We start from the raw sequence: 25797 nt of genomic DNA, 5'->3' as shown, positions 1-25797 counted from the left end.
AAAATGCTGTGAAATTCTAAATTGCTACCAATCATGTCTTATTTTGTTTTGTCTGTAATTTTAAAATTTTTACAGACTTAAGTCTATAAGACTCCTTTTTTCCCCAGTATTTTTTATATTACAGTATTCTCATTTTATCATTTTACCATTATTAATGCATTAACAATCTTGTTTTTATTTAACTTATGTTTTCATTTATATATACTGTACAACTATGACATATGTGTTTCTTCAGCTCACTTTAAAATGTGGATTATGAATTATGTCAACAGACAGAATAGGAGTTATCATCCTTTTTTCCCGTCCCCCCCAAATATAAGGACATGTAGCTATTTACAAACAAAATAGCCTAGAGATAGATCAAGGACTATCATTAAAAAAATCATCACTAGTTAAATAATCTGTGGCATAACAGTTTAACATAGTACCAGAAGTCCTATCCCCAGCAAGTAGGCCAGGTAAGGATGAAAAGGTATCCAAATTGGAAAGGAAGCAATTAAATTGTCTCTACGTGCAGATACCATGATCTTATATATAGAAACTCTAAAGACTTAACCAAAATATTGTTAAAACCCTCAAAAGAATTCCATAAAACTGCAGATTGAAAACATCAACATACAAAAATCGATAGTGTTTCTATCCACTAACATGGAACGATGTGAAAAAAATAAAAAAATCAATTCTTTTTACAATAGCTACACAAAAATATTTTGTGATAAAATTTAACCAATAAGAAAAATACAATGTCATACAGTGTGTGCAGAAAAATTATAATGCTTGTACACTGTGACTGGGATTGCAAAATGGTGCAAAAATAGAGAAATAACTGGCAGTTTCTCAAAATGCTGGACACAGAGTTACCATGTGATAGAGCAATTCCAATCTGAGCTATAAAGTTCCATACTTATGAACATTTGAGTCCCAAACTTTCACATATACAAATGGACCTCATATTATGCACATGTGTAGATGCGAACAAATCAAAGAAGTAGCTCATGTGTCTGCCAGACATTGTCACAGTTGTGTTGCTGAGTGCTTAGTACAGTCAGGTAGTGTATAGTAAGTTAGTACAGGGCTCAGTCAGAGCCCAGGATATCCAGAAGCAAGAGGGAAAGAAGGGGTGATGTGGAGAGGACTGCTAGGAAACACAAAGCAATAACCATGGAAACAAAAGTGAAAATACAGATTCACTTTGTCAGACTTATGAATGAGTACAACTTATGAATGTTCTCCCAGAATGGAACCACTTCATAAGTCAGAGACTTATCTAAGGGAAATGAGAGTATATAATGGACCCTTGACTTACAAACTCAATTTGTTCACAAGGGCTGATTGTAACTCAAGTTGGTCAGTTGAAGGCTCAGGGTCCTCTACACAGCCTTCAAAGTCACTCTCCTGTACACAGGCAGACCACAGTGTCCTTAGCCATTGGCCCAGGATTTCTAAATGAACCCCACACAGGAAGGGATGCTGTAATGTTCCTTCCAGAACTCTTTAAGGGTTAAATCTGTATCTGAGACCATCTGGAAGCACAAGGAGCTGGCATTCGGGTCATAACTCAAGACTTTGGTCATAAGTTAAAACTAAATTCCAGTGGTAACACAAGTGGTTTGTATGTCAGGCCAGTTGTAACTCAAGGGTCCACTGTATATCTGTACAAAAACTTGTACACATTCATAACAGCATTGTTTATAAAAGGTCCAAAGTAGAAACAATCCCAACATTTGCCAACTGATGAATGTTTTTAAAAATTATGTATCTGTAAATTAGAATATTATTTGACACTGAAAATGAAGTAGTGATACATTCTACATTGCTGAACCTCGCAAATATCATACTAAGTGAAAGAAACCAGACACTAAAGGTCACATATATTATCTCATATACAGATAAATAGACATGTACACATTTCACATATATACATATTACAGTTATGCTTCTCAGGGTTGTACAGAGGACTAAAGAGCGATTGCCAATATATACGAAATTTCTTTAGTGAATAATGAACATGTTATAAACTTCAATTATGGTAATAATTGCACAACTCTGAATGTTCTAAAAATCCTGGATTGTGTACTTTTAACTGGTGGTTTTTATGACACATAAATTATATCTCAATAAAGATGTTAAAATGGAAATTTTGCAGTTTCTGATTATCGGGCTGAAGGTACAAACTGACATACTTATGGTGTATATACATGTGGAATATACTGAGCCCAAGAACTATTAAACCATTACTTTTTATTAATCATGAATTCAAAAGTATGATATGAAAAAGTCACTTAGATTCTGGCTTTTCAAAATATGGTCTAAAGACTTGCAATACCACATTGGGGGCTGCAAATTCTCAAGCCCCATTCCTGAGCTATTCACTCAGAATTTGCATTTTATCCTGACCTCAGGTGATTTATAAACTCATTAAATTTGAGAAGAATTGGCATAATATAAAACTTTCACCTATAATCCCTTATTGCTCTGGATTTTGCAGTTTATTCCTACTGTACCTACTCTTTATTCTCAGCTATATATTCAGTCCATAAACTACATAACTCTAATCTGTCACTCAATTCTTTGCTTTATATCATTCTCTATCAAGTGTAGATTCAATGGTGAATCATAAACTTCATATTACTAGCATTATCTCTTTGTACAACACCTACATGTACCTTGAAAACATCTATTTTAAATAAATCCTGATTTCTTTATTACTATTGTTGCATTCCTCAGTTTTACAAAAGAAAACAAACTTGCACGTCTTGGTGCTTTTTAGAAACCTATGATCTCTGATCTCAAATGAAGCTTCAGGGCCACTCAGAAACATTTTTATGTGCTTTTACTGCTATTATAATTTTCAAAATAATGAACTTTAAACCTCAATTATACACTACATCAGATAATTCACCTTTCTAAATCACTTTTCTAATATATGCAGAATCCTGAGCTTTGGAAACTTAAACTTATCAGTCACTGCCCCACATGAATTGCATTTGCAACTATTATATACTGTTTCACAGCTACTTAAAAGAAGAATATCTTCTAAGATTTTGCTACCAAACAATAGTGTACTCTTGTTTTCACCCTTTCCAATAATATAAAAACCCCCACCACATTTGTTTAATCTGATCTCTCTAGCTCTTTCTTTGATCTCTAAAAAATGTGCTCAAAAGCCTTTTTTCTTAAAACAAGACAAAGTGTGATAAACCACTCCCAGCCCAGAGGAAGGGGCTTCTGGGCCACCATTCCACCCCTCCCAGCCCAGAGGGAGGGGCATCAGGGCCACCATTCCACCACTTCCAGCTCAGAAGAGGTGAGCCACATGGGTGCCAACAACACCCCCCGCAATCGAAATGAGAAGACACGTAAACAAGTCTCAAAACCAGACTTCCAGATCACCTAGAGCAACCCCAAAGGGAAAGGACATGGAACACTCTGATACTCAAACACGTGGACATCCTGAACTGGCAACAAAAGAGGATCTGGAAAAAATGAAATCAAAGAATTTCTCAGATAACAGAAGAGATTGTGCCCATAGGGCAAGACATGATTAATAAATGTAGAGAGGACACAGATAGAAAAAAATAGAGGAACTGAGGAACATGATGGAATCCCAACATAGGAAACAAATGGAATCCATAAAACAGATGCAAACAGATTTACAGGAGATTAAAAACTCCATTGAAAGTCTACACAGCAAAATGAGCTAATGTGAGGAGAGAATTTCAGATATAGAAGATAAGATTGCAATTAGTGACCAGGAAAAGAAAAATTGCTTCAAAAATAAGAAATCAATCCAGCAGCTGATAAACGATGCAAAGAAGAATAACATAAGACTGATTGGGCTCAATGAAGAAACAGGAGAGAGTGCAGATGACATAAAAAAACTGTTCACAGAAGTAACAGCAGAAAACTTCCAAAGCAGGGGAAAAGAACTTGACATACAGATAAGTGAGGCATATAGGACTCCAAATAGCCTTGATCAAAATAAATCTACACAGAGGCATATATTTGTTAAGATTCCAGAAACCCAAAAGAAGAACAAAGTTCTGCAAACAGAGAAAAGAAACAAATCACATACAAAGGAAAGCCCATCAGAATCACAGCAGACTACTCAACACAAACCCACAAGGCAAGAGGAGCTTGGAGTGATATATTCCAAGCACTAAATGAAAACAGCTTCCAACCCAGACTGATGTACCCTGCAAAACTATCTTTCAAAATTGATGGAGAAACAAGATACTTTCATGGCAAAGAGCACCTTAAGAACTTCATGAATACCAAACCAGCACTACAAAAATTTTAGAAACTATCCTAAGAACAGACAGTGAGGATCACAACCTCAGGAAGCAGAGCAGAATGAAGCCATTGGGTGTGACAAGAAACTAAATATAAAGGGGGAGAATCCAACAAAAATAAAATGTCATGACGATGATAAGTCAATACATATGAGATATAACTATCAATGTTAATGGTCTCAATTCACCAATCAAAAGAAATAGACTGGCAGAATGGGTCAAGAGGCAAATTCCAACAATATGCTGCATAGAAGAAACATACTTAATTCAAAAAGAAACTCATAGATTGAAAGTTAAAGGGTGGAAAACAATACTCCATGCTACAGGAAACTGAAAGCGAGTAGCTATCCTCTTTGCAAATCAAGTGGATTTGAAACCAACAATGATTAAGAGAGACAAAGAAGAACACTACATCCTTATAATGGGAACAATCCAACAGGAAGAGATGACAATCATAAATATCTATGCACCAAAAACCAGTTCATCCAACTATATAAAACAAATACTAACGGACATGAAAAGTCATATATGCACTAATACAATAGTAGTGGGGGAACACAATACTCGACTGTCCCAAGTAGATAAAATAGACAAAAATAAGTAATGAAATACTAGAACTCAATTGATCTCTTGAACAAATGAACTTAGAGGTTTATAGAGTGTTCCACCCTACAAAATCAGAATACACAATCTTTTCAGCTGCACAAGGGTCATTCTCAAAAAAAGACCACATACTCACTCATAGAACATGATTAAGTAAGTGCAAAGGAAATGAAATAATCCTCTGTATATGATCAGACCATAGTGTGATGAAATTGGAGATCCATAGCAAAAGAAACTGCAAAAATTACACAAACAAATGGAAATTGAACAACACACATCTGAATAACCAGTGGGTCACAGAGGAAATTAAAGAACAAATCAGACAGTTCCTACAATGAAAGGACAATGACAATACAACGTATTGGAACCTATGGGACACAATGAAAGCAGTCTTATGGGGGAAATGCATAGCAATGAATGCACATATTAGGAAAACAGAATGAGCCCAATTAAACAACCTGATGCTGAACCTCAAGCTTCCAGAAAAAGAAAAGCAGGACAAACCAAAAGCTCATACAAGGGAGGAAATTATAAAGATCAGAGCAGAAATCAATTCAATGGAGATGAAGAGAACGATACAAAAAACCAATGAAGCCAAGAGTTGGTTCTTTGAAAGAATAAACAAAATTGACAAACTTTAGCCAAACTTATCAGAAAAAGGAAAGAAAAGGCCCAAATCCATGCAATTAGGAATGAAAAGGGTGAAATGACAACAGACCCAGCAGAAATCCAGAGGACCATCAATACCTGCTTCAGGAACCTATATGCCAATAAGATGGAAAACACAGAAGAAATGGACAGATTCCTAGATACGTGTGAATTACCAAAGTTGAACAAAGAAGACCTAAAAATTCTAAACAATCCAATATCAACCAATGAAATTGAAAATGTAATTAAAGACTTATCAACTAAGAAAAGCCCAGGCCCTGATTCCTTCACTGCTGAATTCTACAAGACATTTAGAGAGGAACTACTGCCACTACTGTTTAAACTCTTCAATAAAATTGAAAGGGAAGCAATACTCCCGAATTCATTCTTGGAAGCAAGCATCACCTTGATCTTCAAAGCAGAGAAAGACCCAACTGAAAAAGAGAACTATAGGCCAATCTCACTAATGAACATAGATGCAAAAATCCTTAATAAGACACTGGCAAATAGAATGCAGAAGATCATACACCCTGATCAAGTGGGATTCATCCCAGGGATGCAGAGATGGTTTCACATATGCCAATCAATCAATGTAATACACTATATCAATAAAGCCAAGGAAAAGAATCACATGATTATCTCCATAGATTCAGAAAAAGCATTTGACAAAATACAACACGCATTTTTATAAAAACCCTACAAAAAATTAGAATAGATGGTCTCTACCTCAATCTGATAAAAGCTATCTATAAAAAACCAACATCCAATATCATACTAAATGGTCAAAAACTGAAATCCTTCACACTAAAATCAGGAACAAGAAAAGGATATCCACTATCACCACTCTTTTTCAATATAGTTTTGGAAACATTAGCCATGGCAATTAGACAGGAAATGAAGAAGTCAAATTGTCATTATTTCCAGATGACATAATACTCTATATAGAAGACCCCAAGAACTCCACCAAAGGTCTCCTAGACTTAATAACCAAATTCAGTAGAGTAGCTGGATACAAGGTCAACAACACAAAAATCAATAGCTTTCCTCTACAGGAACAATAGACTCATTGAGACAGAAATAGGACAAACAATTCCTTTCACAATAGCATCCAAAAGCTGAAATACCTAGGAATCAACCTAATGAAAGAAATCAAAGACCTCTTCTCTGAAAGCTATAGCACTCTGAAAAGAGAGATTGAAGATGATATCAGAAAATGGAAAGACATCCCCTGCTCCTGGGTAGGAAGGATCAATATAGTGAAAATGGCCATACTTCCTAAACTGCTATATAGATTCAATGCAATCCTAATTGAAATCCCAGCAGTATACTTCATGGACCTTCAGAAAACGATCCAAAAATTCATCTGAAACAAGAAGAGACCCAGAATAGCAAAAGCAATTATTCTAGGTAACAGGAATATCCAGGGGGTATCACAATCCACAACTGCAAACTATACTACAAAGCTACTGTGATAAAAATAGCATTGTACTGGCAAAGAAGCAGACCCGAGGAGGAGTGGAACAAATTAGAAGATGCAGAAACAACTCCAGACACACCCAGTCATCTCATCTTCAATAAAGGAGCCAAACACCCTCACTGGAGGAAAGATAGCCTCTTTAATAATTGGTGCTGGAAAAATTGGCTTTCAACTTGCCAAAGATTAAAACTAGACCTATATCTCTCCCCATGCACTAAACTATAATCAAAATGGATTAAGGATCTAAATATTAAAATAGAAACGCTGAATTGCCCGGAACAGAGGTTAGGTAGAACTCTTGAAGACATTGGTGTAGGAAAAGATTTTATGAACAAAACCTCATTTGCCCATGAACTAGCACAAACAATCAACAAGTGGGATCTCTTTTTATTAAGAAGCTTCTACACAGCAAGAGAAACCAGCAACAATGTGAAGAGACAACCTACAATGTGGGAAAAAATTTTCACCTGCTGTTCCTCAGACAAAGGTCTACTATCTCGAATCTATAAAGAACTTTAAAAAATCAGACCTCCCAAATTTAAAGTCCCAATCCGAAAATGGGCAACTGAAATGAACAGATATTTCTCAGACAAAGAAGGAGAAATACCAAATAAACATATGAAAAAATGTTCAACATCACTGGTCATTCGAGAGATGCAAATGAAAACAACAACGCAGAGATTCTACCTCACTTTGGAAAGAATGGCTGCTATCAGGAAATCAACCAATAACAAATTCTGGAGGGGCTGTGGGGAAAGAGGAACACTGATCAACTGCTGGTGAGAGTGTAGACTGGTGCAGCCACTGTGGAAATCAGTATGGAGATACCTTAAAGTTCTAGGACTGGAAGTCCCATTTGACCCAGCTATTCCCCTGCTGGCTATCTTCTCCAAAGAATTAAAAGAATCATACCACAGTGATATATGTGTACCCATGTTCATAGTAGCACAATTTGTAACAGCTAAAACTTGGAAACAGCCCAAATGCCCATCAACTGGAGACTGGATAAAGAAAATGTGGAAAAAAAAAAAAAGAAAATGGGGTGTTTGTTTTTTATAAAATGGAGTACTTCTTGTCCATAAAAATGATAAATGAGAGACATTTATAGCTAAATGGATGCACATTGAGGCACTACTCTTAAGTGAAATAAACAGGACACACGTGTAAATACTGAATAGTTTCTCTAGTGTGAGAAACAAAGTGTAAATAAGTACTCAATAGTACAATAATGTGAAATAGGAAGAAAGGGGGCAAAGGGGAAGGGGAAGTGGGAGGGGTGAGGGAAAGGAAAGAAGGGAATGGAATTAATATGAGAAAATGTAAAAATGGAAACCAAGTCTTACTAAATAGGGAGGGATGAAGTGGTTGTAGGCAGGGCAGGGGAAGTGAGAAAAATAAGAATCAAGAGAGATTATGTAAAGGTGTAAATTTCCAATGATGAATGTCATTATATAGTATACCTAAATTATACCAATAAAATAAAATTAAGAAAAAAAACAAGACACAATTAACCAATTCAAAAAAAGCAATGAAGAAAATTCCTTTCGGGAGCAACTATATTCACTTGGCCCAAATATTTTGCAATTGTTTTCTTAATATAGACTTCTTTGTTGAAAATGCAATATTTTTAACTTTAACTCACACTCATTTCTTTGTAAACTGTATCTGACTTTAGCCTTGATATACTTTGATTATTTTGTTATAGTAGCCAAAGGCTTCTGAATAAACTCCTTGAAGTCTCTTCTCTCTTTACCTTTCTTTACTTAAAAGGTACTGAAATTGCTGATCAGTTATTTCTTGCAGCCAGTGTGGAGTGACTTTTAACATCACATGCCTTCCCAGGACTTTCAATTTTTAGAAAGCTCATTTTTATGACTTCATTTTTTAGACTTTTTCTAGTCTCTCAGTGCTTTGTGCATAAAATTTCATCCATGCATCATCATGCTTGATGATAGCTTCAATCTCTATGTATTTTGTATCACTTTTGTAATTTCTGTACTAAGTTTTGGATTTTGATAGAGAGCTGAAACAAATGCATGTTCTTGATCCACCGTCTTGAATAGAAAGGCTTTTGCAATAAATTAGCATATATTATTGCCTATAATTTCATATTTCATAACACCTTTGTACATCTTTGGCTTCTCTCATTATATCCTAGAATGCAATAATAGATCCTGCATTCTATTATTTTTTAAAATTCATTTTAAATGTTCCTGCTTGGTCTTTATCAATCCTATCTCTGAGATTTGTTTAAATATTTCTTTTCTTTTGTAATTTCTAGAGTAGAATGTATTATTAAATCATTGCCATTATTTATTGTTTAATAATAAGAGTACTTAGAAATATGGAAAGTTAAAGTTTTTTTCACATTTGGATTTATGGCATTAGTTCAGACATGGAGCTTTCATTGTTTTTACTTATGAAAGAGTTTAAAATTTTATATTTTCCTTAATTTCCTTACATGTCATTTGTTACTTCTCTCATATTCTGTTTTTCTTTGTGTTATATGATGGCTTAATTCAGTTTGTTAGTACTGAATTTTATGTTTGTATATCATGCATATTTTGAGAACTTATGACATTTCATTACTTTAGCAAGCATACTTCTACCATTTATTTTAACTTTATTATAAATGCTTTTAGCAAAAGCTGTATTTTTTTTTACAGGAATTGCTTTTCTTTTTGTTGTTCTTAGGGATTTAAAATTTAGTACACTGTATTCTTTGAGAGGATGTGCTAAGATAAAATGAGAGGAGTCAAAGATGGGAAAGGTATAATATAACATAATTATAGGAAAAAAGAACCTTTTAGTTTATTAAAAGAGCCTTTCTATTCAAGATGATAAATCAAGCACATGTATTCACATCAGGTCCCTGTCAAAAACAGACAAGCAAACAAACAAAAAGTCAAAACCAAACCAAAATGAAAATCAAAACCTTTTACAATAGAGGTTACAAAAATGGTATAAAATACTTAGAAAAAATACATACATTTGTAGATTTTAAAATTTCTGTTTTGTGGCATGCAATATGTGTGCACAGGTATATGTTAAGAACATGTAACAAGATGATACATCCTTGTAACTTATTTTAGTCCATTTTTTGTATGTGAATTGTACCTTAATAAAGGTATAAAACATTGTAGATTCAAACGAGAAAGAAAGCAGAGATCTGATAAATTTCTCAGAGGGGGAGGCATATAAGACTATGCTAATAGAAAACCATTGCTAGGGAGAAATAAAATTCACAACACACATAGTAGAGACGATAAGTACAGAAAGACTACTATAAAGGATACAAACTGTGTGACTAAAACAACTGTGAAAAAAATCCTGACCTTATACCAACCACACAGTGGTGCCCACCGTCCGAATAGTAACCAAGAGTGTCTCCCTCCCTTGTGAAGATGAAATATGCTTTACAAATAAAAAAATATATATATTCCAGAGAGTTTCTAAAAGAGATCCTGGTACCCTAAATCTAGGTTATTTTTATATCTGATTGGAGTTAGGAATTGGATAGTGACACTTAAAAATCTGCAGTGAGGACTAATAAATAAACAGGGGTCCCTTGTGGTAATGAATCACTGGATTGGACAGGACCTAGAATGATTTTCTTGCCTACTTTTCTCATTCCTCAGAAGAGAGCTGCTGTCCCTTCCTGGGAACCAGATTAAGCACTGTCTTGTGGCTACTACATACTAGTGGGAAAGACAAAGAACACATGAATAAATGATCCCATAACACCCAAGTGGTGATTAGATTCTTGATGATAAAGTAAAGCACAGGAAGGAAATTGAGGGAAAGTTCATTTGGAATCAGAGGGCCAGAAAATGCCTCTTTCTGAAAAATATATGTGAACAGTAATGTGAGTGAAATGAAAAAATAATGTAGCCTGTAGAATTATATCATCTAAAAAAAAGCAGCAAGTAAAAATACATTCATTTACTTTCCAACTTCTAAAAATTATGTGTTAAAGGTTTTCAGTTATTATTTTGGCAAATACAGTAACTATATAGATCTTTCAAGCCATTAGCAACTTTTGTTTACTGTAAGTTCCATTTTATTTGTGCCATACTGTGTATTTATAAGGAACATACCCTTATTTTCTTCCTTTTACCTTCAATAGGATCAATTTCATCTTCTACATCCCTTACTTTTATTAGCTTTTCTCATTTACTAGTTTGAAAATTAGTCATTGTGTTTCAATTCTTCCATGTTACTTGTACTTTTGTAAATACATTTAAATATATAAATATGTGCAACTCATGCTATTATATATCATTGTTTATAATTATCAATGCAATATGTACATGTTTGTGTAATGTGTAACATTTATTACATATGTATGCCTGCCATCTTGTTCTGCTGTCTGATCGCTCCAACACCCATAGTGAAATCGGCTGTTATTTTTAGTCACAGATTGCAAAACAAAATGACTGCATCATGAAACATCAACTACCTTAATGTAGGAATTACTTTATATTTCAAATATACTACAGTCTTTAGTTATGTGACTGATATGCAATTTTAATGTTATCAATTTTATAGACTTCCTGCTCTTTTTTCATGCAATCTCCAATCAACCTGCCATTCTCTGCATCTTGAAGAGTTTGAGTCTTGAGATAGCATTAATCATTGGGCTTAATATTTTTCATTACATGACAACCTGAGTTCTGAAACAAAACTTACAGCAATTTCTATGAGAAATTGGAAATACTGATGATCAGCATTGATAATTGAAGGTGAACTCATACAGGGGGTTCTGGTACCATTTGTTTGAAGTTTGTTGACTCTTCCCCCCTCTTCTCTCCTCTTTTCCTTTTTTTCTGTTTCTGTTTTCCCCCAGAGAATTCACAGTATTTCTGATTTTGTTATTTGTAGAGATGCCAGTTCTTATGCCTTCCTTCTGAAAGATTCAGACCTTGATTTCTCTTAGAGATTTGTTTTATAGAAATTAGAGCAAATGAGTATCAGGAGGCACAAGGCATCAAGGGTTTTGTGCACAGGCATTTCCTACCCAGGGTCTCAGGTCTCAGCTTTTAAGGACCCAGTAGGGCCATTTGGAGTGAAAGGCACATAAAAGTTAGCAAAATGATATAACAATGCTGTTAATCTGAAAATAGATATAATATTATGATTACAAGTATAGGTGGAAATACAGAACTACATTTTAAGTCTGATTTGGCATATGTACTTAAGTCCTTATATTTGTTTAGGTGTGAAAAGACATTTATGTAAAAACAAAATCCATAAAATCTTTTTTCTGATACTGAAACGTCCTTTCATCACATTTTTTTTACTAGGTGTTTATTTTTTGGTAGGTGTGTGTGTGTGTGTGTGTGTTATTCTATGTTTGATATATTTATCTAGTGTTCTTTATTTGAAGCACAGTTAAAACTGAAAATATGCAATTCCTTTCCAAGTATTACTGTTAAATTCTTACAGCCATAATCTATTACTTCAAAATGATTTTTTGTGTGTGTGCCAGGGATCGAACTAGGGTCCTTGTGCTTTCGAGGCAGGCTGCGGAACCACTGAGCTAAATCCCCGGCCTTCAAAATGATTTTTTTAAAACTTGTTAGAATAGATACTACAAAACATTGACACCACCAGATTCTGGTGGGGGTGAAGAGCAGAAGGAACACTGGTTCTTTGCTGATGCAAATGCAAACTTGTACAGTCACTTTGAAAGACAGTTTAGGAGTTTCTTATAGGCTAAACATAGTCTTACTATATAATCTAGCAATCACGATCCTTTGTATTTATGTGAAGGAACTGAAAATATAACATCCGTACAAATACCTAGGCAAGGATGTTTACACAACCTAGCTTTATTCATAATGACCCAAACTTACAAGCTACAAAGTTGTCCTTGTGTAGTTGAATGGATAAATACAAATTATGGTATATTCCGACAATGGAATTCATTTAATGATCAAAAATGAGACATAAAGCCATGAAAAAAATGTATAGGAAACTCAAATGCATATTGCTTAGAGAAGAAGCCAGTCTGAAAAGCCTGAGTACTGTAGAATTCCATTGATATGTCATTCTGGAAATGGCATCAGAGAAAGGAGTGAAAGAAGAATAAATAGGTAGAGCACAGGGTACTTAAGGCCAGTAAAACTACCATGTTTGATGCTGTAGTGAATATATGACATACATTTATCAAAAGCCATAGAACTACATGACACAAAATGAACCCTCGTGTTAACTATGAACACTGTGAACATTAACTAAATGATAGTATCAATATTGGCTCTTCAGTTATAAGAAATGCACCGCAATAATGCTATATGTTAATAATAGAGGAAACCGTGAGAGAAGGGTCAGCTAGAAATAAAGGGTATACAAGAGCTTTCTGTACTGTTTGCTTAAATTTTCATTAAACCTAAAACTGTTCATAAAGTCTATTAAAGTGCATGTGGCAGGTTTGTAGTATTTAAACAATATTTACAAGAGTTAGTAATAATGAAGTATTTCTTCAGTAATTTTTTTTAAATAAAATTAAACCCACAATTTAGAAACAATCCTATACATGTATTGAGACAAAGTTTAAACAATATTAACGGTTTGTCTCTGGGGTAAAAGTGATTTAAATTTTCTTTCTTATATTATTCCTATATTTTCTAAGTTAAATAAGATCAAAGGTGTGTTTTATTATTTTATTATGACACATGGTGACAATAAAGAATATGAATAAGATGTAAAAGAAAGAAGAAAGATTTGCAAGTATCTCTCTAACCTCGTGCTGTTATGACCCTCTCCGGAGAAAATCATTTTCAAAAGTTTGATATTTTTGTATCCTTATTTTTGTACATAATATTAAATATAAATGGGATCAAACAGACATACTCTTAAGGGACTTGCTTCATGACATCAGTCTCTCTTAATATAATTTTTTGACATTTGCTTCATTATTTATAATTGGTTCACAGCAACTCATAGCATGACTGCACTAAAATGCACCTAAAAACTTTCTTAGTGATATATGGTTACCTTGCTTCAAATTTTACTTTTTATTCTTTAAAAATAATTTTATTGGTACCTTTTTGACAGACATAATGATCACATTCATCATAGGGAATTTGTACCTGTATATATTTTAATTTTTGTCTCATTCCCCTCCCTTCCCTTCAATCCGTCTTCTCCATCTTCAAAATTTTGTTTCTATTGTTTTCCTTCCATTCTTTGTTACTGTTATCTTTATCCCTATTCCCTTTCTTCCCTTCCTCACCCCTTCCCTTGTTCCTCTTCCCTCTCCCCCCTCCCTTATGCTCTGTCCCATTTGAACATTTTCTTACTTCCCAATATCTATCCATTGTTTCTCTTGTGTGAGAAACCCAAAGAGTAAATAAGGACCTTACTTCGATTTTTAAATCAAAATAAACTAAAATGTAACAAATATTCTTGTATATTTTGCCCTTTTACATAAATGTTTCTGTAGGAAAAATTGTTAGATATATACTTGCAGAATCATGCCATTAGCATTTCAAAATCTTTGTAGGTCTTTCCAAAAATCTTTTCCCAAAATATTTCAATTATGTTCACTCTGATCAATGTGATGTGAAAAAAGCTAGGTTCTCTACAACTCTGCATCATATGACGCTGGTCTTTTTAATTTTGTATTTTTATTTTTGGTACCAGGAATCGAACTCAGGATCTTGAGCTTGCAAGGCAGGTACTGTGTCGCTGAGCTAAATCCCTGGAGCTTTACATCATATGAAATGACCAAGCTTTTAAATCTATAGTGATCTGAGAGTCAAAATAATCTTCCTATTATATTACCTTGTACTTACCTTATTATTTAAATATTTAATTGACAAAGATTGAATTCTATCCAAGGTGGATAATGTGATGATTAGATATATACACATATTGTAATGATTACCAGAATCAAATTAACACATTCATCAGCAGCCATGCTATGCATTGGAGCCCCTGTTATTCTTTATAACTAAAAGTTTGTATACTTTGATAAGAAATATTTCCTCAATATCCACCTACCTCCCATGCCACTGTCCCTGGCAACCACCTTTTCACTCTCTGCTTCTGAGTTCAATTGTTTTAGATTAACCATACAAATGCGATCATGTATCATTTGTTTTTCCTTCATCTGGCTTTTTTCACTTAGCATTATATCCATCAGGCTCCATATTGTTGCAAATAGCAAGATTTCCTTATTTTATATGGTTTAATGCTATTCCATTCTTTGTGTTAGCACATTTTTTCACCTATTTTGTCAAAGGACACTCATGTTGTTTTCACCACTTGGATATTAATACTTTGGTAGTTAATATGGAATGCAAATATCTCTTCAATGAACTTATTAATTTCTTGGATATATATCCAGAAATGGGATGTGTGGATCATATGGTGGTTCTATGTATTTTTTTGAGGAACCTCCATACTATATTCCAAAAAGCTGTACTGTTCTTCATTCCCACCTACAGTGTAAAAATGTTGTCTTTTTGCCATGCCCTTGATAATACTTGTTAGCTCTTGTGTTTTTTATAATAGCTATGCTAATAAGGATAAATGATATCTCATTGTTTTGTGTTTCTCTGATGATTAGCAATGTTGAACATCTTTTCATATACCTCTTGTCTATTTTTATGCCTTCTTCAGAAAAATGTCTATTCAGATCCTTTACTCATTGTTGCAAGTTATAACACAGAGTCCAGAAATAAACTCACACGTATATGTCAAACTAATCTTTGACAAGATGCTAAAAATATGCAATGAAGAAAAGTCTCTTTAATAAGTGCTAATGGGAAATAATACACAGCCACATGCCAAAGAATTGGATTATTATCTATACCGTATACAAAACTCAATTGAAAATAGATTAAAGACACAAATGTTAGGTCTGACACAGTGAAATGCCTGGTTGTAAACATAGAAAAAAAATCAGTAACATTGATCATTGTGATGTTTTTTGGATATGACATGAAAAGCACAAGAAACAAAAGCCAAAAATAAACAAGTGTGGCTATATCAAACGAAAAAGCTTCTACACAGAAAATAATATTTTTATATTTTACTGATTTTTAGTGAGGCTAAGCATAAGCTATACATTTGTCAATAGTTTGCATTTGTCATTTCACAATTTTCATTATATTAACACTTTTCTGTATATATTTTCCTTCCCTTTGTGGTTTAAGGATTTGAGAATGTTGTGGTAATGACTATTTGTCTCTTATATTTTACAAATACTTTTTTCAAGTCATTTACTTGCCTTTTCACTATCTTTTTTGGTATAAACATTACTTATATTAATTTCATAAAGTTGAATCTGTTTAAATTCATAAAATGTTTCTTTCTTCCCTCTATCTCTCCCTCTCTCCATGGATCCACAACATACCTCTTTTTCCTACCCACCCCACCTTAGATGTGATACTCTTGAGATGGCTCTTTATAAAATGTTTACTTCTTACTTATAATAACTTTTATAATGCTGTTCCTTATACTTACATCTATCAGAAACTGAGATTCTTAAAGAATATGAATTAGGGGTATTATTGATTGTTAAAAAATTCAGTTAAATGAGAATTTCCCCTGAAATATTAGTCTATTTTTTGTATAATGCTCTTATATTTATTTGAGGTATCCCTTGAAAATGAATTGAATTCATATACCTAGAATACATATATGCATCTGTATACACATGTGGTTCTTTTTCTAGATTCTCTTTCTGCTTTATCAACTGTGGAAAAACTGTTTGGGCTGAGCTTATCACAACTTGTCAAAAAATAAAAATAAAAACAAGAAATCCATAAGAACCTTCCTGAAAATATAAAAAGGAGACGTACAAGGAATTAAGATGTGTCATACACATGTACCAAGTACCCACAATGATCATATTCATTATGCACAATAAACATGTACTAATAAAAATTTTTAAATTAAATTTTAAAAAGGAATGTTAAGCCATGGACTCCAGCCTGGGGAACTCCATGCCAGAGTAAAATAAAATTTTGTAGAATCTTCTAAACTGTTTAATTTGAATATTGCACTCTTGGCTTTTGAATGCAGTCCTGATACATTGATGATTTTAAGTCCTTCCATTTTGATTCCCCTCAACTCTCTTTTCTCAAAGCTCTCTTTGGTCAAATACAAGATAACATTTTTCTTATATTTTAAGTGAACTTTTTATTTTAACATATTAGTATCACATGTAGTTGTAAGAATCAATACAGAAAGAATATACCCTTCACCCAGTTCCACCAATGATAACATCTTGTAAGATATCACAAACAAGAAATTAAAATTGATACAATGTATAGATCATGTTCACATTTCTTAATTTTACTTCTATTCATGTGTATGTCATGACTTTATTCTTCCTTCAGGTTTCATTCAGTAGTATATATCAAGCACATAAATATTTTATCTTACAGAATTACAATATGTTTAATAGTTTTGCTGTGGATGTGATGTACTACATTGCCCAGCACGGTTTGTAACAAATTTTAAATGCATTTAATATATATTAAAATTTTAAATATGTAATAAAAATCAAATCCTTTAATTAAAAATATTTTATTCATACTCACATATGAAAAAATGGCTATACTACCATGTTTACATACATCCTTATACTGTAGATAGAATTCATTAACATCATATTTAAATTTTATAAAGAACATATAAACATTAAAACACTGGTTATAGAAAGCAGAATAGGAAGAAAAAAAAAGTATAATTTTCCTTTTATTAACGAGCAGCATCCTCTGAGAAGAACCAAATCAAATAGTAATATTCACCCACACTGCAAAATAATATGTACAAAGGAAAGTTAGTGACTGTACTGATTTTATTACTTTTACTAAGCCATTTTATCTTCCTTACACTCAATCCAAAGAAATAAAGCACAATCTGAAGTAAAATGTCCTCATTACTCCTCACCATGCAAAGGCCTGGGAGCACTGTACAAGGCAAGCACAGTGGCTCAAGTAGATCACATGGCACTGCATTCTGATCCAAGAGTAGACTCTCATCTTAACCTAGAGGCTGGACTAGTTCCATAGGAGCTGTGCAGACTGAACCACTTTCAAGGTTGCTTCAGATCTCACTAAATAAGAAAAGAGCTTACACAAGAAAATGCAACCAATAACAAATGCTGACAGGGCTGTGGGGAAAGAGGACTACTGCTCCACTGCTGGTGGGAGTGTAGACTGGTGCAACCACTGTGGAAATCACTATGGAGATACCTCAAAGAACTAGGACTGGAAGTCCCATTTGACCCCGCTATTCCACTGCTGGGTATCTTCCCCAAAGAATTAGAAGAATCATACCACAGTGATATATGTGCACCCATGTTCATAGCAGCACAATTTGTAATAGCTAAAACTTGGAAACAGCCCAACTGCCCATCAACTGGAGACTGCATAAAGAAAATGTGTTTTTTTTTATAAAATGGAGTACTACTCAGCCATAAAAAATGAGAAATTAGAGACATTTATAGCTAAATGGATGCACATTGAGGAGATACTCTTAAGTGAAATAAACAGGACACACGTGTGTAAATACCGAATAGTTTCTCTGGTGTGAGAAACTGAAAGTGTAAATAAGGACTAAAAGGTATAATAGATAATGTGAAATAGGAAGAAAAGGGGCAAAGGGGAAGGGGGAGTGGGAGAGGTAGGGGAAAGGAAAGAAGGGAATGGAATTAATATGAGAAAATGAAAAAATGGAAACAAAGTCTTTGTAAATAGGGAGGGATGGAGGGGTTGAAGGGAGGGGAGGGGAAGGGGGAAAAATAAGAACCAAGATGGATTATGTAAAGGTGTAAATTTCCAATGATGAATGTCATTATATTGTATACCTAAAATGTACCGATAAAATAAAATTAGAAAAAAAAGAAAATGCAACCATCCATCTGTAGGCTCTTTCTTTTAGTAGGAGGTGAAAAACAGGGCCTTTTTCTTGAATACCTGGAAAAAAGGACTATTGTTGTCTAAAGATTGCTGAATTGATACTGTGTTATAGTGAGAGCAAGGTGAACATTGAAACCACAGTCAGATTAAGAAACTTCCACAACTTTTATCAGTTCTTCAAATAATGGAGCAAGTTCCTTTTCTAGGCTTATAATCAGTCCTGTGTTAGCATTGCTGCTGGCTATGAAACTCACCACCAAAGGTAAATGATTGAACCGAACCGCCTGGTAGGTATTGTAGTAGCAGATGATGCTTTTATTTTTTTGAAAGTCCCAGTTTGCTCCCTTGGTGTGTTGCCAAGGCAAAAGCAGACAAGAAGCTGGGCCTCAAAGAATGCTCTGGGGCACTGTCATTGGCCACTTTCATAGCAAGTATTCCATCTCTATCTGATACGATAGCATGGAGCCCTACCACACTTGGTAACTTCGTATATAGAAACTGCTTTAGGTCGTCTGCAGGGGCGCTCTGTTCCGGCCTCTGTGCCTGGCTTTCTCTGCTGTCCCAGTGTCTCCTACGGCCTTCAAGCGACAGCTTCAAGCACAGCGTCCTCAGTCCGCTGTCATCACGTGACTATCAAATCCTAGACTGTGAATTTGTGACATGTGAGCTCCATTAAATGAAGAAAGGTATTTTTGTTTGTGCAAAGTTTAGTCTCATGCGTTGATTTTAATTTATTAGTATGCAGTCTAGGTGATGGGTTTTTCCAAATGAGCTTTTACTTTCACGTTATTCCCATGAGAAATTTATAATTAATGCCACTAGAAAATTACACTGGGTTATATTTAGTCAACCTTTGTCAATAGGAAACAAAAGCATAAATCTAGTACTAGCTGGGAAAAAACATAACACAAAATTGCTTTAGAATAAATAGGTTAAATGTTGATTAATATACTTACAACTACATTTTTCTTTGATGACATTCTATTTGGGTGGCGTGCCCATCTTTAAATTCATTGTTTTACCTTGTTATAACTATCGTTCCTTTAAGCACTCATGTTTTTGTTTAAAATAAAGTAATCATTTAAAAGGAAAAGGTATAATTTCTCTATTTTGAAGTCATTCTCTGGGCTTTGTTTTTCTTAATTATGCTTGGTTCATCATGATAAGGAAGAAATTTGGGTCTCAAAAATGTATAAGCAGCATTCAATAAGGGTAACCTTCAAGAACAAACAGAAATATAGAAGAGCATCATAACTAGAAAAAAAAATATTCTTCCACTACTGTAATTTTATTACGTTATTGCTGCTGCTGTCATTAGAATCATTATCAATTATCTGGCATAGCTGTCAATTTCCTTTTATGAGTTTTCCCTCCAAGATTCTGGGCTATACAAAATGCTTGGATCATCTTTAGTCATGGCACAATTTATTCTGATTTTTATCAGCAATTTGACTGACAAAATAGGGCAAAAGCAAATAAAAATTTGGGTAAAGAGTTTGGGCATGGTTGCTAAGGCAAGGCAAGACAGAGAAGCCAGGCTACACTGAACTCAGAATCTTTTTTCTGGACTGACCTTTTGTAAATCCAAAGAGCTCATAATTTTTGCTCTTGTTAAATTTGGAAGATAGCCAGTAGAGATACAATTACTCATTTGTATTATTATTTGCTGACCACAAAGTCAGATGCAGAGCAAATTGAGAGAGAACCATAAATAATGACTAACATTTCTATTCAGAAATGTCTAAGTCAAACATTTTATTTTACTTAGTCTTAATTGCTATTAAATTTGTAGTAAAAAACACTTGGACTTTATTTGCTTTATTTTCCACATCTGTAAATGAGAGGATGATAACTATATATACTTCACGTAAGCTACATATAAAATGACTTTATCACATGGAAAATAGAAATAGACAAATTTTAGGCAGAGAGAACATTTGCAGATGTGCATAAGGTTAAATATACATAGTATATATCCAGCATGTGACCAAAGTGATGAAGACATTACTGTAAAGTTATCTTAATAAATAATTTGATATTAGACAATGAAGGGCTTTGGAAGCTGGGAAAATTTACTTATGGTATTAACATTATCAAGGTTATTTTTTTAAAATCAAGGATATTTTGAAAACATCCTTTTCCTATTTAATGTGCTTCTTGTGCCTTAATTTTTTTCTTCCTATTAGATTATTCAATAAGACCTGTGGCTACTTTTTCTTTAATGTCCCTTTCTTTCAAACCCCCAATGCTCTTTATGCAGTAAATATTTTAGATCTGCTTCTTTAGACTTTATACCTGAGATGTTATCACAAAGGCAAATGTGGTTAGTTGTGCAACTCAAATTGGGCAAATATATGACTAAGTATAACACCAAGTAGAGCACACCTGGGAGTCAGAAGAGCTTGCCTCTGGTTAGCCTGTAAGGTACAATTCAGGGTTTACTGTCTAGAAGAATTTCCATACCCTGTCTGTGAATACTGTAATTCTAGAAGGAGTTTTCCCTGTTTCATAATGCCTTGAATTATCTTTCTCTTTAGCTCACATCCTAGAACCATATCTACTAGTGCTGGGCAAGTTGTTAGAAAGAAATAACAGGGCTGCAGCAGACACTCAATTATGAAGAGGTTAAAAGCTATAACCATAGAAATGAATTTAAATTTACACAAATATCTTAGCAGAATAGGCAGCAGGAATAAAAATGGAAATACTTTAACTGGTCTATAAGAATGAGTAGCATATCTCATTGAGTAAGCTGTTGATAAGTAAATGAGTGGTATAGAGTGAAAATCCACTGCTCCTTCTCCCCCACATATACACAGAGAACCAAAAGTAACAATGAGAAAAAATGCAGAAGGGAAGCCAGAACTGGTATATCTGGTCCACTTACAATGCTGAATTTTGAACCTGAGGGATTATAGCAAGGGGTAAGACTATTGGAATAAATATAGATACTTCTTTGACCACAGCAAAGACCTCAGTTTATACCCAGGTCATCTTCCATCCCCCAAAGGGTGTCTCAAGTAAAGATTATTGCCTCTTTTTATGAAGAGAGCATTGTACTCTGCTTCAGATAAATGAGTGAAGAAAACAATAGGGCAGATCTTACACACTCATTAAACTCACATAATAAGGTATGTGGTAGTGTTCATTTAACAATAAATGGTTATTAAGCATCTACTCTGTGACAGTCAAGTTTCTTGGTGTTAGTGACACAGTTCTAAATGAGATAAAGTCCTTGATCTCATGAAACTTATAATCTAATGGAAGAAGATATTAATAATTAACTAATTATTTAAAATAATTAATCATGTCAGGCATTGATAAGTGCTATGAACTTATTCCAGTTAGTAATATGGAATAGCTATGAATAGATATTGCACCTAAATCAAAGTGAACCATTATTCAGAAACAACTTGTAGGAATATAGATCATGAAGAAGCACACTTCATATGAGCTCCTAATTTCTTCCACAGAAGCAAAGTCTCTAAATTGAGATAAGCAACAATATCATTGATTTATTCTCTCCTTTCTTACAGGGATACCTGGGACAATTTCTGAAGAAGTAGGTTCTTATTAAAGTTGAAAAGGCCTAATCTTCTTAAGATATTCTGAATATTTTTTGTAAGTTATTTATTATCTTGGAAGAACTAACACAGATAAGCCAAGTGCTTCTCTCCAGGAGAATGATTATTAACTTTAGGTTTTCTGGATTTCTCAAATTCAGAGTTAGAGAGGATGAATTTCAACCAAGGAAAGAAAAAAATCAGTACAAAAGTGTGCTTGAAACATATTTCATGTTTAGAGTTTCAATATTTCAGAAAAATTGCTTCTCCACACTGAATTGTCTAAATTTGGATGGGTATACTTAATATATTTGATTATGATACACTTCAGTTAGGAGTTTACAGTGATGCTATTTTTTTAGGTAGCCAGTATTCTGACTTCCTTTTTTCTTTGGGTCCTGGTCTTGTATGATTTTGTCATATTTTTCATCCTATTGGGTTGTATATTTTGTCTTAGCTAGGGCCGCATTTTGCAACAAAGGTATGAAGAATTGGGGCCTGGCTGTAAGAGTAGCTGAGAATATAAGGTGCATTTTATTAGACACCATCACACTCAATTGCGCCTTTCTCTTTTTCCTAAGTTCATCTTTTTCATGATACACATGTTAATTGAATGTCTATGTGCCATGCATGGAGCAGGGACTGGGAAAATCACTTATTTCTTTGTGAAAGTTATACTAATACGACAAAATAACTTCAGTAGCTAACCCCAAGGAGTAATTGTTCATCTAAACAATTATACAAAATCCCAGGAAATAAACACTCAAAATGACGAGCATTTGCTCTCTGCATAAAAATGGTGAAATAGCTACATTCAGTAGGCACAGAAAACCAAAGATCAAACATATATTATTACAGCACACAATACAAATTTTAAACAAGTTTCCCACCTCATAGTGTGGTCTGTTTCTCAGCCACGGAAGATATGACCAATAAAAATAATTAACGTCACATCAATAACAAACTGCCAAGACTTTCCTGAGAATTGCTTTATCAGAAACTATGTGGAATAATAAATCAGCATTACTTATCACCAGCACCACTCAAGAATACTAGTAAACTTGAGAGCTCTGTGACAATTTCCCCCTTTATAATTAATCCTCATTAAAAGGCTGCAATTTCTTTTTCAAAAGAATCAGCAATGACACAAATGCAACTAACAACAGCTGTGACACAGGTGTTTTATGTTTGGTTTGTCATGAGTAATTCATCACTCATGGAGTGACTCTTTTTTTTTTAACGTTTTCATTCTGTTGAATTAAATGATGAGATATCCTTAGGTTAATCATTTCTTAGTTGCTATGGGTAGTAGCAAAGAGCTAGACATTTTTTTCTATGTTCTATTAGGATATACCAATGGGGAACAAGACCTGCCTTGTTTAAGTACCCAGTGATCAAATTGGAACAATTCAGTGTAATGGTTTACACTATATTGAATATAAAAACTTTCCTGAGTCCATAGTAATATTTAAAAGAAGCTCTTAGTTGCAGGAAAAAAAATGGTAGCTTATAAATTTAAATGTAACAAAACAGTGAGAAAATCACCAATGACCTTTGCAATTACTAGTTCAATATTGATTTAGGCACAAATCATACACAGATGCAGAGCATTAAGTGAAATGTCACAGGAGGACAAGAAGTTAATATATTCTAACAGTATGAAGCCACAAGTTGCTTATTAATTACAATGGGAAATACCTTTTTAATGAATAGCTGCAAAATACCCTCAACTCAGACTTCAAACTCAACATGACCATAATGCCTCAGAGTGACATCATGCATTTCAATGAAAGTACACATATTACACGTGCAAAATCCTTACAAAACAATGTTAATGTAAATCTAATCATTCCCATTTCACATAAATCAGAATATGAGCATTCTTCAAGATAACTGATCTGGACATTTTAATATATCATCATCATGAAAGAAGAATGATGGGGCTACTTTAGATTAAAGAAAGATAAAGAGACCTAAAAATAAATGCTTTAAGTAATCATCAGGATCACAGAACACAAAAACATTTTCAGATTATTTAGAAAAATTTTGGAAAATTTGAATACAAACTTCACATAATTGTACCACTGCTGAGAATTTTGTACCTGATAACAGTATGAGGATTTTGAAGGATGGTCTTATTCTTAGGAGAAAGAGGATAGAGCATTTATGATTCAGTGTTAACCTATGAACAGTTTAATTTCAAGTGTTTCAACAAAAAATGATAGATGAAGGTATGGGTCCAGAAAATGTTTTAAAATAATCAACTTCTGAGGAAAATTTTTATTATTATATTGTGCCACCCTCAGATTTTCTTAGGTGCTTGGAAACAAAATGCAGTTTTCAAATAGACCACCCTTTTTGCATATCTTAATAATTTTATAATAAAACAGACAAATAATTTCACTTTGTCTTTAAATGTTAATGAAAAACTGGCTGTGTCTCAAATTCCCTGGTAATCAAAGAATAGAAAGGATTTGGGGAAAGAAAACGAGAAATAACAGTGAAATTTTGTAATGAAAATGAATACTAATTAGAGAAAAGGAAGGAAAGAAACTTACATGATTGTCTACATTTTTAATCCACCTTGAAGACAAACATTTTGTATATTTTATTCCTTATTTCAACTGCCTAGCATAGTGCTGCCACAAATTCAGTGTTACACAGATATCTGAAAGAATTTAAAGCTATAAAAAGTGACCTTAAACACATGGTTTCTACTCATTGATTTCTTGTTTATATGATACTGTTAGAATTGACACAGTGTCACTAACCAAAATCCATTCTTCATTCCGATTATCTTAGTTTTAACCTACTGTTCTTTGTATTTGTACAATGAATATTCTCATACATCCACCATTGTTGTATTATTTAGAATAGTTTCATCACTCTAAACATTCCTGTCTAATCTGCTCAAGGCTCCTTTTCCCCAGATCCTTGGTAGAAAGCACTGATCTGTTTGCTATCTCTGTAGCTCTGCCTTTTGCAGACTATAATATGAACAAAATCATTCTATGTGTATTTTTATAACCTTTTTTCATACTCACCCATCATGAGTTAGAGATTCATCTATGTCTTTGATAACTCATCATTTTTAATCACTGAATGGTCTTCTACCATAAGGTCATACCACATTTCATTTATCCATTGCCTTTTTGATGGAAATTTGGGATACTTCAAGGTTTGATGATTATGAATAAAGCCACTATAAACATTCACATGCAGTGTTTGTGTGGAGTTTGTGTGGATATACATTTTCAAATAAGTTAACTAAATACATAGAGCCTGACTATGGGATCATTTAGTGAGGCTACTTTTAGTATTATGAGAAATTTAAC

General features: G+C 33.7%; 1 long non-coding RNA gene and 1 pseudogene across 1 annotated transcript in view; both read right to left on the bottom strand.

Annotated features, from left to right (window-relative positions):
* The window catches only part of LOC101709752 (uncharacterized), a 94937-nt gene that overhangs the window by 7904 nt on the left and 61236 nt on the right, over positions 1-25797 (bottom strand). The gene's annotated exons all lie outside the window — the stretch shown is intronic.
* Positions 18848-25797, bottom strand: part of LOC110343876 (ragulator complex protein LAMTOR3 pseudogene) — a 67625-nt pseudogene continuing 60675 nt past the window's right edge.

The sequence above is a fragment of the Heterocephalus glaber genome, unplaced genomic scaffold (assembly GCF_053883595.1).
Source record: "Heterocephalus glaber isolate CG9 unplaced genomic scaffold, H.glaber_assembly_v1.0 deba00001594, whole genome shotgun sequence".
Taxonomy (NCBI): domain Eukaryota; kingdom Metazoa; phylum Chordata; class Mammalia; order Rodentia; family Bathyergidae; genus Heterocephalus; species Heterocephalus glaber.
This window is presented reverse-complemented; position numbering and strand designations above follow the sequence as displayed.